The sequence below is a fragment of the Lonchura striata genome, chromosome 2, assembly GCF_050655825.1.
Source record: "Lonchura striata isolate lonStrDom1 chromosome 2, ASM5065582v1, whole genome shotgun sequence".
Classification (NCBI taxonomy): domain Eukaryota; kingdom Metazoa; phylum Chordata; class Aves; order Passeriformes; family Estrildidae; genus Lonchura; species Lonchura striata.
The window spans coordinates 107644520-107659779 of record NC_140704.1 but is presented as its reverse complement, the minus strand read 5'-3'; positions in this window follow the sequence as shown (position 1 = coordinate 107659779).

Here is a 15260-nt window from a genome sequence, read left to right as displayed (position 1 = left end):
GTGTATAACAGCTTCCTCATGCCTGATCTATCAAAATAGAACACATTTCTCATTCACAGGTCAGGTACATTTCTTATTTACAGAGTACGTAAACAACCTGGTCCTATATGGTGTTTTCAGCCATATTTCATGTTTCTGTCAGAGTTTGTCAGTATGCAGTTAATAAAAGAGGCTGCCATTCTGTGAATTATTTATGTGCTGTCCAGTTTGTTTGTGTAAGTAGGGCACACAATTTTTTTTTGGATGCATTATCTCCTGGCATGAGAATGGGCAGAGCAGAGCAATTTAACTCTTTTTTGAGCTGGAGTCATATTTACCAAGGTATCATGGATCTCATCATGGCTATGCAAAAATTATTTTTATTCACATTTAAATTTTCATGATAGAATCATTTAGGGTACAAGAAACCTCTAGCATTGCTGAGTCCTAATATTAAGCCAGTATGGCCAAGTCTACCACTAAACCACATCTCTAACACCACACCTACATGTCTTTTAAATATCTCCAGGACGATGATTCAACCAGTTCCCTGGGCAGCCTGTTCCAATACTTGATGATCCTTTTACTGAAGACATTTTTCCTAATGATAGAATCATTTGGACATAGCATAGTCTGCATTTTCTGAAAGCAGCCAAGCTTGCCAAATGCAAACAAGTACTATTTACTGTGATGTATTTATTTTGTAAAAAACCCAAGCCTTTATCTTGTGTTTGAATATTGGAAACTGTTCATCATAATTATGGATAGATTATAATTGAAAAATCAGTCAACTCACAGCTACAGCCCTCAGTCCCCTCCAACCTTATTCTTTATCAACCTCATGTTTTTTAAAAACAGTTAGATGTTTATTGTTTAGAGCAAGAACAACCCATTTAATTCCCCATTGCTATATTTGTTAGTCAGTGCTCTGTAAAAAAACTAAAATCAATATAGAATATAATAGTTTCACATCACTGGATGACCAGTATTCCTGCATTCATAAGCCTCACACAGAATGGCATCAGTAGAGAGGAATTAGGCTGCCCCTAAAAGACAGCTTGCCTGCTTCTAGGTGGTACAGCTGCTTGCTTCACTAGTTCATTGCAGGCACTTATCTGCTGACATTTTCCCAAGCTGTTGATCATATTTTGGCATTGATATCCATAAAGAGAGATGCAAAGTTTTGTTACAGTGAAAAAGCTCTGTGGCTTTATGTGTGATGTTTTATGTGCAGGCTATCGGATTTGCTGCACATTTGCTAATGACCACAGACTTTCACATTTTAAATGTATGAATTTTAGAATGGAGAGCAATTCTTTTATTTTAATTTGTATATTTTAAGCCTTCATCTTTCTCCAAGGAGATCAGAAAGATTTTATACTGTTAACACCTGCATTTTCAATCTCACTATTGAATCTGAATATTTGCAAAAAGCATGGAAACAATTTTATGATAATGAAAGTAGAATTCAGAAGTGATCTCATCTCACAGCTAAGTCATGACAGATCACTGCAGTAACGCATCACCAAAAAACCCCAAATCCACCATAGCCACAAAAAACCATTTGAGCTTAACTGTACTCCAGTTAGAAGCAAAAAAAACAACCTTCTGCACACTGTTGAAATAATTAAATATAATTAATTGTAACCCATTAAAGAATAAAAAAAATTTAGATAATGGAAGAAGCGTTTGATTAATTATATTGGAAGAAATCAGCCTAGAAAGCTAAAATAGTCATCCTGATGTCACACAAAATTAAGGAGCTAAGGTTTGGCTTTTCAATTCCATGGACAAAATCTTCATTACCAGTTATTAAAAGTGAAGAAAAAGAAAGAATAACTTTAGTATCCATTTTTCTTCCCTGAAGTGACTTTTTAATATTAAAGGTGGCAATAGCTGTCCAAGAGAAATAATTATTTTTTTTCTGCAATGTCAGTTCTTTAAATCATCTTCCTTCTAATGGCAGGAATACACACAGTAGTAGCAAACAAAGAGAGAGAAATTGAAGTTCTTCTGATGCTTACTCTTGCTTATAATATTTTCCTTTCCAAAGAACACATTGCCTTCAGGCAACTCTGAGATGTGACTCATTTGTAGTAGCAATAAGGCTGTTTCAGATATCACTTTTTGCTGATGTTTTTTGCCATATGGTTATGGAATGCTGCAGAAGGTGGAATCTTGTCTAGCAGCCTCAAATGCAGAAAATAAACCAGAAGTAGGAAGGTGAAATCTAAGGTTGAACTGACAGAGATCTAGTAAAGGCAACAGCACTAGCAGGGTCCCACTGGCTGAGGAGGTCTGAACATCCTTGGGTGAAGGACCAGTGCTCCTACAATGGATCCCAACCTTAGAACAGTGGGAGGTGGCAAAGTGTTCTCCTTGCTGTCTGCTTTACTTCTACTACATGTTTTTCTGTACCTTTTTTTTTCTTCTGTGTTTAATGACATGCAAAATGTAGCAGATATCATAAAATAGAATTAGTTACATAAATCTAATAGGTCTGTACCTGTCCCAAAAAGGCTGCATAACTTTTGCCCAAGAAAAAGAATAGGTATAGATATATAGATATATTGATATATAGATACAGATATATATAAATATATATATAGGTAAACGGAGGTAGGTGTGCATGGTTTTGGTTTGGACTCATTATGGGTATCAGTCTCTCATCTCCTGTTGAAATATAGTACATTTCTGGTTCCCATGTTCTGAAGAGTATGAAAAAAACAGGGCTTCAAAATTGTTTGGAGGACTGTTGGAAGGGTTTTAGAGTGAGAGACTTCAGAACCATTAGTTGTTTAGCTTCCTCAACAAGTATGCATTAGGATGACTTGATTGCAGAGACTAAGACACTTAATGGAGAGAAAATACTGAGCAAATAAAGGGGTCTTTAGTCCAAAGACTTCAATTGTCTGTAGCTGGAAGCTGTGACCATGAAATCATTCAGATAAGCAGTGATGCATACTTTATTTCTAAACAGAGGGAATGATTAACTGTTGGAATAAACCAGTGAGAAAACTAACTAATGATTCTTCTTCTCTCAAAATCCTCAAGTGAAAAAATGGATGCCTTTCAAAGTTATGCTTAGTCACACTCCAGTTAATTGGCTCAAAGTAACAGCAGCAAGTTACATTGTGTCCTGTTTTATATAGGAGGTCAAATTAGACGGTTATATTTATTTTTGGCTTGCCAATCTTTGGAATATTGCAACTGGCAAAAGCCTGCATTAAAAGAAAAGTAGTGCTTTGAAGTTAAGGACTCCATAGATAAAGAAGGAAGAATTAAGGTTACTTTAGTAATCTTCACTGTGATCCTCTTGTATTTGCATTATGATGCAGTCTTAACTGCTCAGTCACTCAGATTACCAAAATTCTAATCCTAAATTTCTAGAAATCAGACTATTCTTTAGCTTCATCTATAGAAACATCTCCTTCCCCTTTTATGTGGGTCAGCCCTTACCAAGGGGTGCAATGAACACTTTGAATCAATGTCAAGTTAATGAAAATACATTGTCTTCAAGGAGAGAGAATACCCCATTAGGCCACCAAAATGCCTTTTCTGAAAGGCAGCACAGTTATGGAGATGGCATGATCCTGCCTATTAAGAACAGTTATTCTGTTCATAAGTGCAGATAAGAGATTGGTCACTGCCCAGTTGCCGAATACAATGGATCTTTGCAGGGAGAATTTTATTTCTCATATTTATGTGTGTTACCTGAGGTGCATATAAACATCTTGAGACTACCATAGGCCTGTTAGGAAAAATAATGAAGCTGGGAACAATTGCTGCCTAGAAATTTGCTTCAACTCATTCTCCTCATAGTCAGTAAGAATATTGCCCCTCATTAGGAAAGCAGATGTGGGCCCATAATTTATAATGCAATGCATAGATAATACTGGCTTATTGACTAACATTGGTTCTTGAACACATCACTTCACATACAGAAAACAAATGTAAAATTTAGGTTGAGAAAAATGCATAGAGCTATGAAATAATCTTTTAAACCTGTTGGGAAATATCCCTCTCTATGGCTCTGTACAAAGAATTTAGGAAATAAATGTACCAAATTAAAGTAGAAGTGTAAATGCATTTTTAAGGGAGAGGGGAAAGGGAATTTTAAATTATAATGTTGCCTACCTTTGTCTCCTAGTAGTCTCAAGAACACTAAAAATTTGTATGTTAAAGTATGAAAGAAAAATGTAAGCCTACATTTGGGGATTTTTTTTAAAATGTGCTTCTCTATTTTTCAGGAGCTTTTCAAATGCCATAGTGTTCAGAGGTCACATCCAACATCTACTAAAGTACCTAAAATGGCTCCCATTGACTTCCATGGGAGACACTGTCAAACAGTGTTAAAGATAGGACTGAACACATCTTAGGTCTTTTCAGATGCAACAGAATTTATTTTCAATATATCTAAAGCCATTAATGTAAATCACCAGTTTAATTTCTTAGAAGATTAAAAAAACCCTAGTTCTCCATTTAGTTTAATGAGAGTTTGGAAAAATGAAAATCCTCTATTAGAATCAATATAATTATTATTACTGCCTTGTCTGCTTTCTTAGAACTAGATTTTGCACAAGCAGTATTTAATTTATTAATTCAATGCATTGAGGTTACTTGTATCCTCATGTGCTACACAGTGTGAACAATATGGAATAAAGACAATGGTTATACTGAATCCTATTAGTTTTACTGGTTAAAACAAAAGCAATCCCCTGTCAGCTAGTCTGGATCTTCTTCCATGCTCCTTATTAGTGTAAGCTTCATCTTTATATCATGTAGCTAATTGTTTGCCCAAAAGAAAAGATATCCTGTTATCATTTTTGGACCTCATGATACTTCAGTATGAAGTATAACTGTTGGTTATGGGATTTGGTGGCTACAGAGAAATCTTTCCTGGTATGCAGGTATATGAACTGTAGATAGGAATGATTTTCATTGTCTCAGAAACATGAAAAAGCTTTACATAAGATCAGAAATTACTGTCAGTTTTTAACTGAAAACTGTAGGTAGGAGAGGTAAAGGAAAATAATTGCCAATCACTTACTTTGTGCATATCAGCCATTTCCCTTTAAATAATCTCACGAATACATACAAATTAAAGGCTGTGACTTTGAATTCACAAACATACCCAGAAGAAAAAGAGGTGCCTGTTAAGGATGATAGATCTCAACCATGATCAATACATCTGTTGTGCAATCTTAAACAAATTGCCTTGCCACAGTTTTATAAATTGCTAAGAGATCTAAAGATAAGTATATCAAAGCAATGATGTGCTGGAAATACTAACTTAACACTGTTTAAGCAGCTCTTCCCTTTTCTCCTCCTTCTATTGTTCCTTGTCTACTCAGCATCTTCCAGAGGCTTGGCTGAGTCCTCAGTATTTACTGGACTACAAAAAAAGATATGCAGCTATAAGAAAATAATATGTAGTGGCCACCAAAACACTTTCCTCCACGGTCAGCATGGACCGTAGTGAAAGACACAACAGGTGCCCACAAGCAATGACATATACAATAGTTTATGACATATACAATAATTCTCTCTTTGTGGAGCCCTATTCATTTTGCCTTCATAAGTCTGCATCCTTTGTGTCAATTCAGACAAGGAATTATCAGGACAGAGTATTCCAAGCAAAGGGACTAGGGTTTGTAGATTTATTATTGTTGTTGTGGTTGGTTGGTTGTTTTTTGTTGTGGTTTGGATTTTTTTTTTCTGTTGTCATTGTCTGTTTTGTTTTTGTTTTGTTTAAAAGTCTGGTTTTACCAGAGCATACTCCACAAATTCCTTTTTTTTCCATCTAGTTTCTTATGAAGTCTAGTGTCAAAAAACATAAAAATTTGTCTGGCTGAAGCTCACATCTACCTGTGTTTCTATATTGACTTTAAACACAGCACTCTTCAGTGGTGTTTCAGGGCACCCTAATAGCTGTAGGTCAGCTTTGCTACCATTGCAGAAGCTTGAAAATAACCCAATACACTGTAGCTTGTAATATTTAACCTACAGCAGAACAATGCCCTTGACTTCTGAGATAATGGGTTAGATGCATGCAACTAATGTACAAGGTCCTCAGGGATAACGTATGTCCTCAGGGAGATGGGTAAACACAGTTAATAAAATAAGAAATGTAAGGACTAGAACATAAAAGAAGTATAGTGCAACAGGTCTAGCAAACAATTTAATTTGCAGTATGCCTGCTGCAGCAAGAAGTTATAGTGCTGATAAGTGCTTCTGGCTGAGGTAGGAAACCTCTGGATTTTCCAGTTCCAAGAGTTTGTATAAAAGTGGTTGGAAAATTGGAAAAAGTCCATGGGATATAGCTACTGCATGCTAAAATGGTAACGGGCTGTGGTGTACTGCTGCTCCTAGAGCAATGATGTACAGCTGGACTTGGCCTGAGAACAGCATTCATTGTTTAGCCACAGGATTGTCTAAATTTTAAATTTCTGCCAGACCAGGCTATTCTTACCAGCTTGTTTCATCAAGATTCTTTGATCTGCTTGAATGGCCAGTATTGTGTGTGCATGTGTGTGTGTGTGTGTTTGTGTGTGTGTGTGTGTGTGTGTGCGTGTGTGTGTGTGTGTGTGTGAGTGTGTGTGTGTTTTTCAAACTGAATTCAACTGCACATGGACTTTGCAGCCACATTCAGGTCTGTGCTTCAATACTGTACAAGTTGCAGGAAGTACAGGAAGCATAACTTGCAATAAATTACAGGCTTGTGTGAATTATTAGTCCCATGGAAATAAGTAGAAGTTGTGTTTGCCTGGTTTGAACAATTTATGTTTTATAACTGCAGTCTGTTAGAGTCTTTTTCACAGAGCATATATAAATATTTCCAGCAGCTGTGACTTCCAAATTACTTGGAGCAAGTGAACATTGCTCAGTCTCAGTATGAAGAGATTAATGACAATCATGCCTTATGCTCATCCCAAATATTACTCATTCTGCTTTACCTCATACATAGTTGGGGCTTAAATGCCCACTGACATCTCAGCCAAAACTGTGAGTGATACAGCTACAGCCTGTGGTGGTAATACAATAAGTCTTTTTGCTTGAAATGTGCTATGACTTTAAAACAGAGATACATTAATCACTTAGAGAATATTTGCAAATTTACAATCTGTTTATGTTGTGCACTGGCAATTTAACTAACCTGCATTTACCATTCTGTCTGTATTTATTCACAGAATTCAAGGTGGATGGCTAAGATGGATTTCTATATTCTGCAGTCTTCCTTCATGTTTATTTTGGTAGGAAAGCAGTCAGCTGGTCTCATAAATGTGGAAGAGAGACATATGGTAAAATAAGAATGTCTTCTTGGAAAACCCTAGAGGAGTTTCACAACTAATTCACCAAGCATCCAACTATGATACCAATGAAGATACAGCAGCTTCTCAGAAACCTTGCATAAATACCATAATAGACATGTTCAGTTCAGACACAATTCTTACAGTCCTTTCTTAGTCCCAGTATCTGTATGTAATATAAGACAAATGGGATAGGGATGGAGAGGATAGAAAACAATTTTCCTAATATTAACATAGTGGTTCTGCCTACTGTCTGCCTAGTAGTCCAATTTACAGAAACTAATGTTGCCAGTCCAGATCATCCTTTAATGGTGGGTGCCAGGTAGGTGAAGTCAATGAAAAGCCTAGAGTACTTTAAAATAGATTCTGTCCCTTCACAGACCTTTCCATCTCAATTATCATCACTCCTTAAATAGCCATTGTGGATGTTCCTACCTGTTGGGGGGAGATATGTGCAAATAAAGCAGGTGTGTGGTACACCACTATTGCATACTGGCTCTCATTCTTTGAGCATACCATAGTCAAAACATAATTTTCCACATGTTGGCCAGTGCTGTCTATCATGGTACCACTTACTGAAATAATAATTTGGGCTAGAGATTTTAAGCTAGAGATATTTCGTAACTGCAGCATTTTCCAGACTCCCTCTTGTGTTAATGAGATATACTGTTATTTATAGAAGTAAACCCGAGTTCTTTTTGTCAGCCTTAGGTGTGTGCACTCAAAAGCTTTTACAGCTGTTAAAATCACAACAAGCAAGTTTCCATACACATTTAAGCAAATCAAAGTGTTACAATAACTCTTGCTTCAAATACACCCATAAGAGAGAAAGTGGCTGTTTTTTCTGACTTACACCATAACACCATTCTGTGAACTTCTCCCATCAGTGCCTATGAAACCAGTCCTAGCATGCACTAGAAATTTCTTAGGGCATACAATTGGTACCTTAACAGTACAAGCCCTGATTTCAGAGGTGTCTGTCAAACAGACTGAAACACAGCAGGAATGAGAGTGAAATGACAGCAGCTATAAACTTCACCTCTTATATTGACATAGATTCTGTAGATATCATTCATTTCAGTAGCAGAAGCCCCTCTATTTAGAGATGACATCTTCATGTATATGGCATCCACAAAATATTCCAGAAATCATCATTTCACTTTTAACCCATGTGGTGCCTTTGGCACTTTGGGAGGGCAAATGCTTCTTAGGAGATATTGTAATGCATAAAATTTGCATTTAGCTGTGTTGTAACTCTGTCCAAATCCAAATTTAGATAAAAAAAAAGGGAATTTTTTTGTTTGTTTTAAAACTACCAAGTATAAGTGCTATACAATTCTCGGGGATTCTCTTTTGCTAACATAATTGCCATTGCATTTCAGAAGAACCTGAGATAGCCTCTGTGAGTCCTCTAGCTTGAAAAGTTGGGGTGTAACTGTGTATTAAAAATGAAAGGAAAATGTGAATTTATTAGCTTAAGAGCATAAAGCTCAGTAGGTTAATCACACACAGACTATTAGAATCACAGAATATCTTGCATCGAAAGAGATCCAGAGTCAACACCAAAGTCCAACTCTTGGCCCTGCACAGGACCAAAAATACCACCCTGTACCTGAGAGCTTTGTTCCAATGGTTTTGGAACTCTGTCAGGCTTGGTGCTATGACCACTTCCCTGGGAAGCTGTTCCAGTGCTCACCCATCCTCAGGGTGAAGATTCTGTCCCTCTGCTTTCCCTTGTGACTTGTAGACTGCAATGAGGTCTCCCCTCAGTCTCCTTTTCTCCAGACCAAACAAACCAAGTGACTTTTGCCTTATAAGACTTTCCCTGGAGATCCCTTACCAGCTTCATGGCATTCCTTTGGATATTCCTGATAGCTTTATCTCTTTTCATATTGTGGTGCCCAAGACTGCATGTGATACTCAAGAAGAAGCTGCTAATGATCACAATATTTCAGTATTTCATGCTCTGCACAAGTCAGAGCATCTGTTAGAGCTTTGGGTTGGTATGTTGTCTATTAGTCTACTACACTAAGTGCTAACAGTACCATATATGTTTGCATGTTTTGCTGTGACAGTTGAAGAGCCACAGGATTATGTATTATCAATACAGAGGCTAAATATGTCATAACAGCCTTAGGCATTGCAGGCTGCTTTGATTCAGCAATATTCTGTTGTAGTCCTCTAACACACTGTTAAAACCATTTGCTTGATCATTTTGTAGGAGCAATTTAACCATGAATTCTGCTCAGTTAATTACTTTGCTTTTCCTGAACATACAATATGTTGCTCACAGAAGTTTCACATAAGCAGTAACTCAAGTAAGATTTGGGTGCCTTTTCCCTCTCAAGATCACTAGTACAGACCAGAGAGAGGATGCAACAGCTTTTACTTTCTAGTCTTCTTATTTTCACATACTCTCACTCACTCTGACTTAGAGGTCATTCAATATCACCATATCCTTCTAATGTCTTCTGGGTACCTGGTATGTAGACCCTGTAGAGTATTGTCTTTAATTTTGACTTACTGTTGTCTGTTGAATGTCTTTCTCCTTTTCTCAAGGCCCCTCATGCTCAGATGTCAGTGACCTCCTTGTCGATGGATGATTATAACTGCCCATTTCCTCATCCTTATAAGCTTATCTAAAAATGCCCTAAAAGCATGATTACTGCAATTGTGTCTTCCTTAAATAAAATTTTCTGTGATCTTTGGCTCCATTCTTCATTGGCACAGTGTAGTTTCTTGCCTCACTGACCCCACAATCATGTCCTGTCACTAGTCCAGCCATCAAAACTTGCATTTGAGTTTGTTCTGGAAATTCTCTATAAACATGAATAAAGTATTTCTCATGTCCTGCTTAAAAGTCATATGAACTGGGATCCTTTATCCCTCACATCCCTTTCTATTCACCTAGGTGTCTTTAAGCAGTCCTCTCTTGCATTGTCTGTAAGCTGTTTAGTGGAAGAATCCACATTCTTGTTCTGTATGTGCTCTCTAAATTGCAAAATGAAGCTGTGGACCATGAGCAGGGGTTCATAACAGCATAGTAAAACAAACTATATAATGTACTGATGATGAACTTAATTGCTAGTTCCTCTCTTAATTAATTTTTGGTTCCTCTCTTTTTGCAGTGTGTCAGTGTGAAATAAGTAACAATTTCAGTTACAAATAATAATTTCAATTACTTCTTCAATTACTTATTCAAAAAATACCATTTCAGTTAGAAATAAGTAACAATTTTGCAGTGTGACAGTGTGAAATAAGAAAATATCAAGCCAGATATACAACCTGTGTTCAGTACAACCTGTGTTCAATATTCTGGCTTAAACCTAGAGGCGTGGTCAGGAGCTTCTAATTGCGTATTTACAGTTTCCCATGGAAGAAAAAAAAATATTAACAAAGTTAAGGCATATTTGCCTCATGACTCACCTTCACATGGCAAAATAAACCTCACCAGTTTGGGCCTTGAAAGATCTGGTGTGTTCATAGACCTTGATTTTCATTGCTGTGATTATGGGGCTGTTCTGATATTGTAGTTCTAGGATTTGCTTTGATTTCTAGTGATTTTACTGCCAGATAATGGGTGGAAAATCCTGTTTGAAGGAATATTGGTCTTCTGAAGTAAAATTCTGAGGCAAGATCATATTTCAGAGAAATACTACACAAACACTTTCCTGCAACATTTAAAGATACACGGTTCTAAAGGGCAAGAGGGCTTTAAAAGATAGTTTGTGTTCCTGCTAACAGTGGAATGTATATATTCTGTATGAAATTTACTAAAATCCCAAAAGGTTGTATCTAGAAATGGGAAGGCTTTGCAGAGTTCTGTTTGCTGCCCCAGCAAAACTTGCCAGAATTCCTTTCTCTTTTCTCACCTGGCTTCAAGTCAGACTCTAAATCATGTACTAACAAAAGTAACATACTAGCAAGTACTGTTGACAAATTTGGTTGTTAGAGTGCAAACATATAGTAAATTTTCTTTTCCAAATTACTTCTCCTGCTTTCAGTACAACCTTGTAAATCTGCCATAGATCTTTGTTTGCTCTAGCCTTCTTTTAGGGTTACATCCTTCAGATCCATCTATTCAGGTTATTTTGACTCTTAGACCTTGGGATATACAGACCTTCTTTTTCACATTAAATCTCTTTTTAGAGACAAATATTTCTGTTTACCTGTGTGATATAGGCAGATGCTTTATTTCCTTTTTGGTCTTCACAACTCTTTCCCTGTCTGGCACCAGAGAAAGGAATATGCACACTTTTATTCTCACACTACACATTTCCATGTCTTGTGACAGCATCTCCCAGTGACATTTCCTCTCATATGTTGGAAACTGTGGCTTCCCACTGCCACTGCCATGCCTAATTCACTTGTACTTGCATTGGTACAAAGAAACAGAAAATAATATCAAATCAAAATGGCACGTTTCCCTGTCATTTTCTAAGGCTGATCTGAGAACTACCTGATAATTTTATTTCAAACATAAAAGGAAAGAAGTAAAGAAATTGCTGTCAACATTTTGGTTGTCCTATCATCACAAAAGCAAGATCTTGACAAGCCATGCTGATGACCAGCATAACACATAAAATGGACATGTGGAGGAAGCTACCTCTGAATGACAGCAGATCGCTAGTGTGAAGCAGATGGGTGTGTCTTTCCCAGTGAAGCAAAAATACAAACTGTCTGAGGAGAAGTACTGACCTTCTTTTCACCTTTGCTGTGCTGGAGCTAGGCACATGCTTCTTACTGTTGAAGTCACCTTCACGTGAATTTGAGAGGAATGCCTGTTTCTGCACATCAAATGACTGAGCTCAATCTAAAAGAAGTTGCTGTTAAGGATATTGAAGGAAATATTCAATTATTCTGCACCAGCCATGAAATTAATTATACCTTAATATTTGCAATGGGATATATTGAATACAGACTGAAAATTGTTTTCTGATGGCAATAATACTAACACACGCTGCATTTGTGAACTTCTGCTCATCAGCCACAGCAGCAGGGTATAAAGAACTATGAATTTGTATGGAATAACTGTTGGAAAATAGATATAGACATATTGCAGCTATCATTTGGTAAAAATAAAAATAAAAATAATAGTGGAAGGTCTTATATTTTATAGGATTCAACTTCTTTTTAGGTAGCTATTTTATGCATTTCTGTTCTGCTAACAAAGAGATTAATACTCAGTCATATCCACAAAAGGGACTGGGGCCCAGTACATGGGTGTTGATAATGTGGAAAGATCCTTACCCTGACTGCCATCATAGCAGGCTCTGAGCAAGCTGCAGGTATTGGCTGACAAATAAGTTGGCATAAGGGAAGTTTCTCTGCCACTTTACATGGATGTGGATGCCTATGAAAATTTCGGTCATCAAGGTAGTAGGGATACTGTATTTGTAGGTTAAACCAAAAGGCTTGGTAAGGTCAGATCTTCAGGTCTTGTGACTTGTGTCACTGTTCTTTTTTGTACCAGGAAGATGACAGCAAAGCTCAACAGTAAGTGTGGCTGTGACTTCATCCCAGAGAAACGGACCAAAATTAAGCGGAAGCTTTTTTAGAGGAAGGATAAGAGCCAAGGGGTCCATAATACATAACAGTGAGGAACACTGCAGAACACTTGGGAAGGATATAGAAAGCAGAACCAGGAGAGGCAGGTTTCTCCCCTGAGCAGTTCTAGGTTAATTACAGTGTAACTGGGCAGGGAAGGCTGGCAAGGAGACTGCTGAAAACCAGCTAGAAAAGGCATCACCAGATCAAAAAGACAGCATCAGATCCAGTGCTCTCAGTGCTCTCAAATACCACATTTTCTGAGGACAATGGCTGGCCCTGTCAGAAGCAAAGTCTGCATGGGATTATGACTTCAATCCATTAGTGTATTCCAAAGATAATCAAAAGGGAAATCCAGCTGTCTTCATTTCTTTTTTCTTCCACTGGGAGAGAAATGGATACAGAGACATCTATATTAGCAGGTCTTAGATACCACTGTTGTCTCAAAAGGTCATTATGTCTCTCTCCAGCAGCAAAACAGTGCAAGAGGTGGGTGAGCTTTTATTGTTGGTACTAACAGAGCGTGCATCAATTTTGACAAAAGCTTTACTAATTTACTTATAACAAATCTATTTGCCAGAGTAGCTGAGCACGCAAGTCTTCTTTGACCAAGCAGATAATTTAAGATGAGCATCATTATCAAATTATGTACAGCTGAAATCAGATCACTTGGGAGTCTCAGCAATAGCTGCTTTGCATGATTTCATATAGGTACAGAGATATTACTGGTTTTGTAATGAAATACTTCAATCTTGTTCACACAATTTGTAATTTCATGCCTGTTTATGAAGGGGAAAGTACAAATGCAAATATTACTGTATAATGAAATCCCTTGAAATTTTTTGCTCATGGCTGAGCTATCAGCACAGCAACTGTACAGGCATTGGATATAGACTCTATTCCCTAGTTTCTCCCTGGCACACATTAAAAATATCATCAAATAACAACACAGCTGTTGGTATTTAAAGACAAGATTAGAGATACAGTTTAGTATTATATAAAAGGAGGACATGCTGTGGAATTTAGCAACATTATGGGGATGGCCTTTTCTGTTCTTACCTTTCTTCATCGAGGTCTTCAAGTAATAGCATGTAAAGGTGAAATATGCCTGTTTCAGATGGTGGATGATATTCGTCCATTGCTATTTTTACTCCTTTTGGAGATAGCAATGCTAGCATTTTATGACTAAGAATACATTTTATAGGATACATGCTAACAGAAGTGATATGTCGTCATGCAGATCTGAACTTTTTGTTACACCTGTGGTACATTTTGTCTGATTTATTTTTTTACCAAGCATCACTCAAAAAAATAGGTTGTGTTACCTTTACAGAAGTTCTCCATTAGCACTGTCTGCCCTACCTCATTTTCCTAAATAAAAAACCCCGATTTTCACAAAACCCACCCATCTGTTGCAACACTACTCCCTTATTTTACTTGCACATATCTGAAGGTTTTTTGATTTTCACAAAACCCACCCATCTGTTGCAACACTACTCCCTTATTTTACTTGCACATATCTGAAGGTTTTTTCTTCCACATGATTGTTCTCTTATGGGTAGCCACAAGATTTTTCTTCCCCTTTGCCACCATTGTTTTTGTCTTAAGAAGTACAAAATTAAGGCTTTAAAATAGCATAGAGTTAGACACGATAGCAAAGTTTTTTACTGAGACTTGGGCATAAAATGCAGCTTTCTTGATACTGAACTATTACCAATTACTTTGTCTTTCAGTGACATGATCTTCTCCAGACTCAAAAATAAGTTCCATCATACATAGTGAAGGAATTGATTTTGCCACCAGAGCATGTCAACAATACTGGTGCTTTTAATGGGATTTTGTAAAGGCTGTTGGTGGGATCTTTTCACATCACTGTGAAAGGTAGGTTTTAAGTTTTGGCCAAATTAATTTTCCTTTGACCAAAAAAAAACCCTGTTCCAAATCATTATAGCACTGGAGTTTGGCCTGCTACAGCCCCATGTGGTTTCCTTGACACTGCAGGGTTAATTATCAATAAGAGTTTAACATACTTCATTGGAGAAACTGGAATCAGCTTCCAACATTGTACATATATTTCTGGAAAAACAAGGATGTATAATGATAAAATTTGGGTAGGTAACCAATTGGCCTACTGTTGTCTCAACATCCATTAGCTTTAATTGCTGGAGGGATTGATGTACTTCACAACACAGATGGAACATGCAGAGTGCCAGCCAAGGTTTCTGTCACCCACAAGACTATGGCAGAGTCTGTGCTTGGCCTGCCTCTCTTCTGCTATGCCATCGTCCTCCTGCAGCATTAAATGCACTGAAGGACAGCTTAGTAGCATGACTGAATAAATGGTGTTGATGCACCATTACAGTACAAATGCAGCAACTCATGTAATCAGTGATCACTTGCTCAGCCTGTGTCACAGCAGCCTGG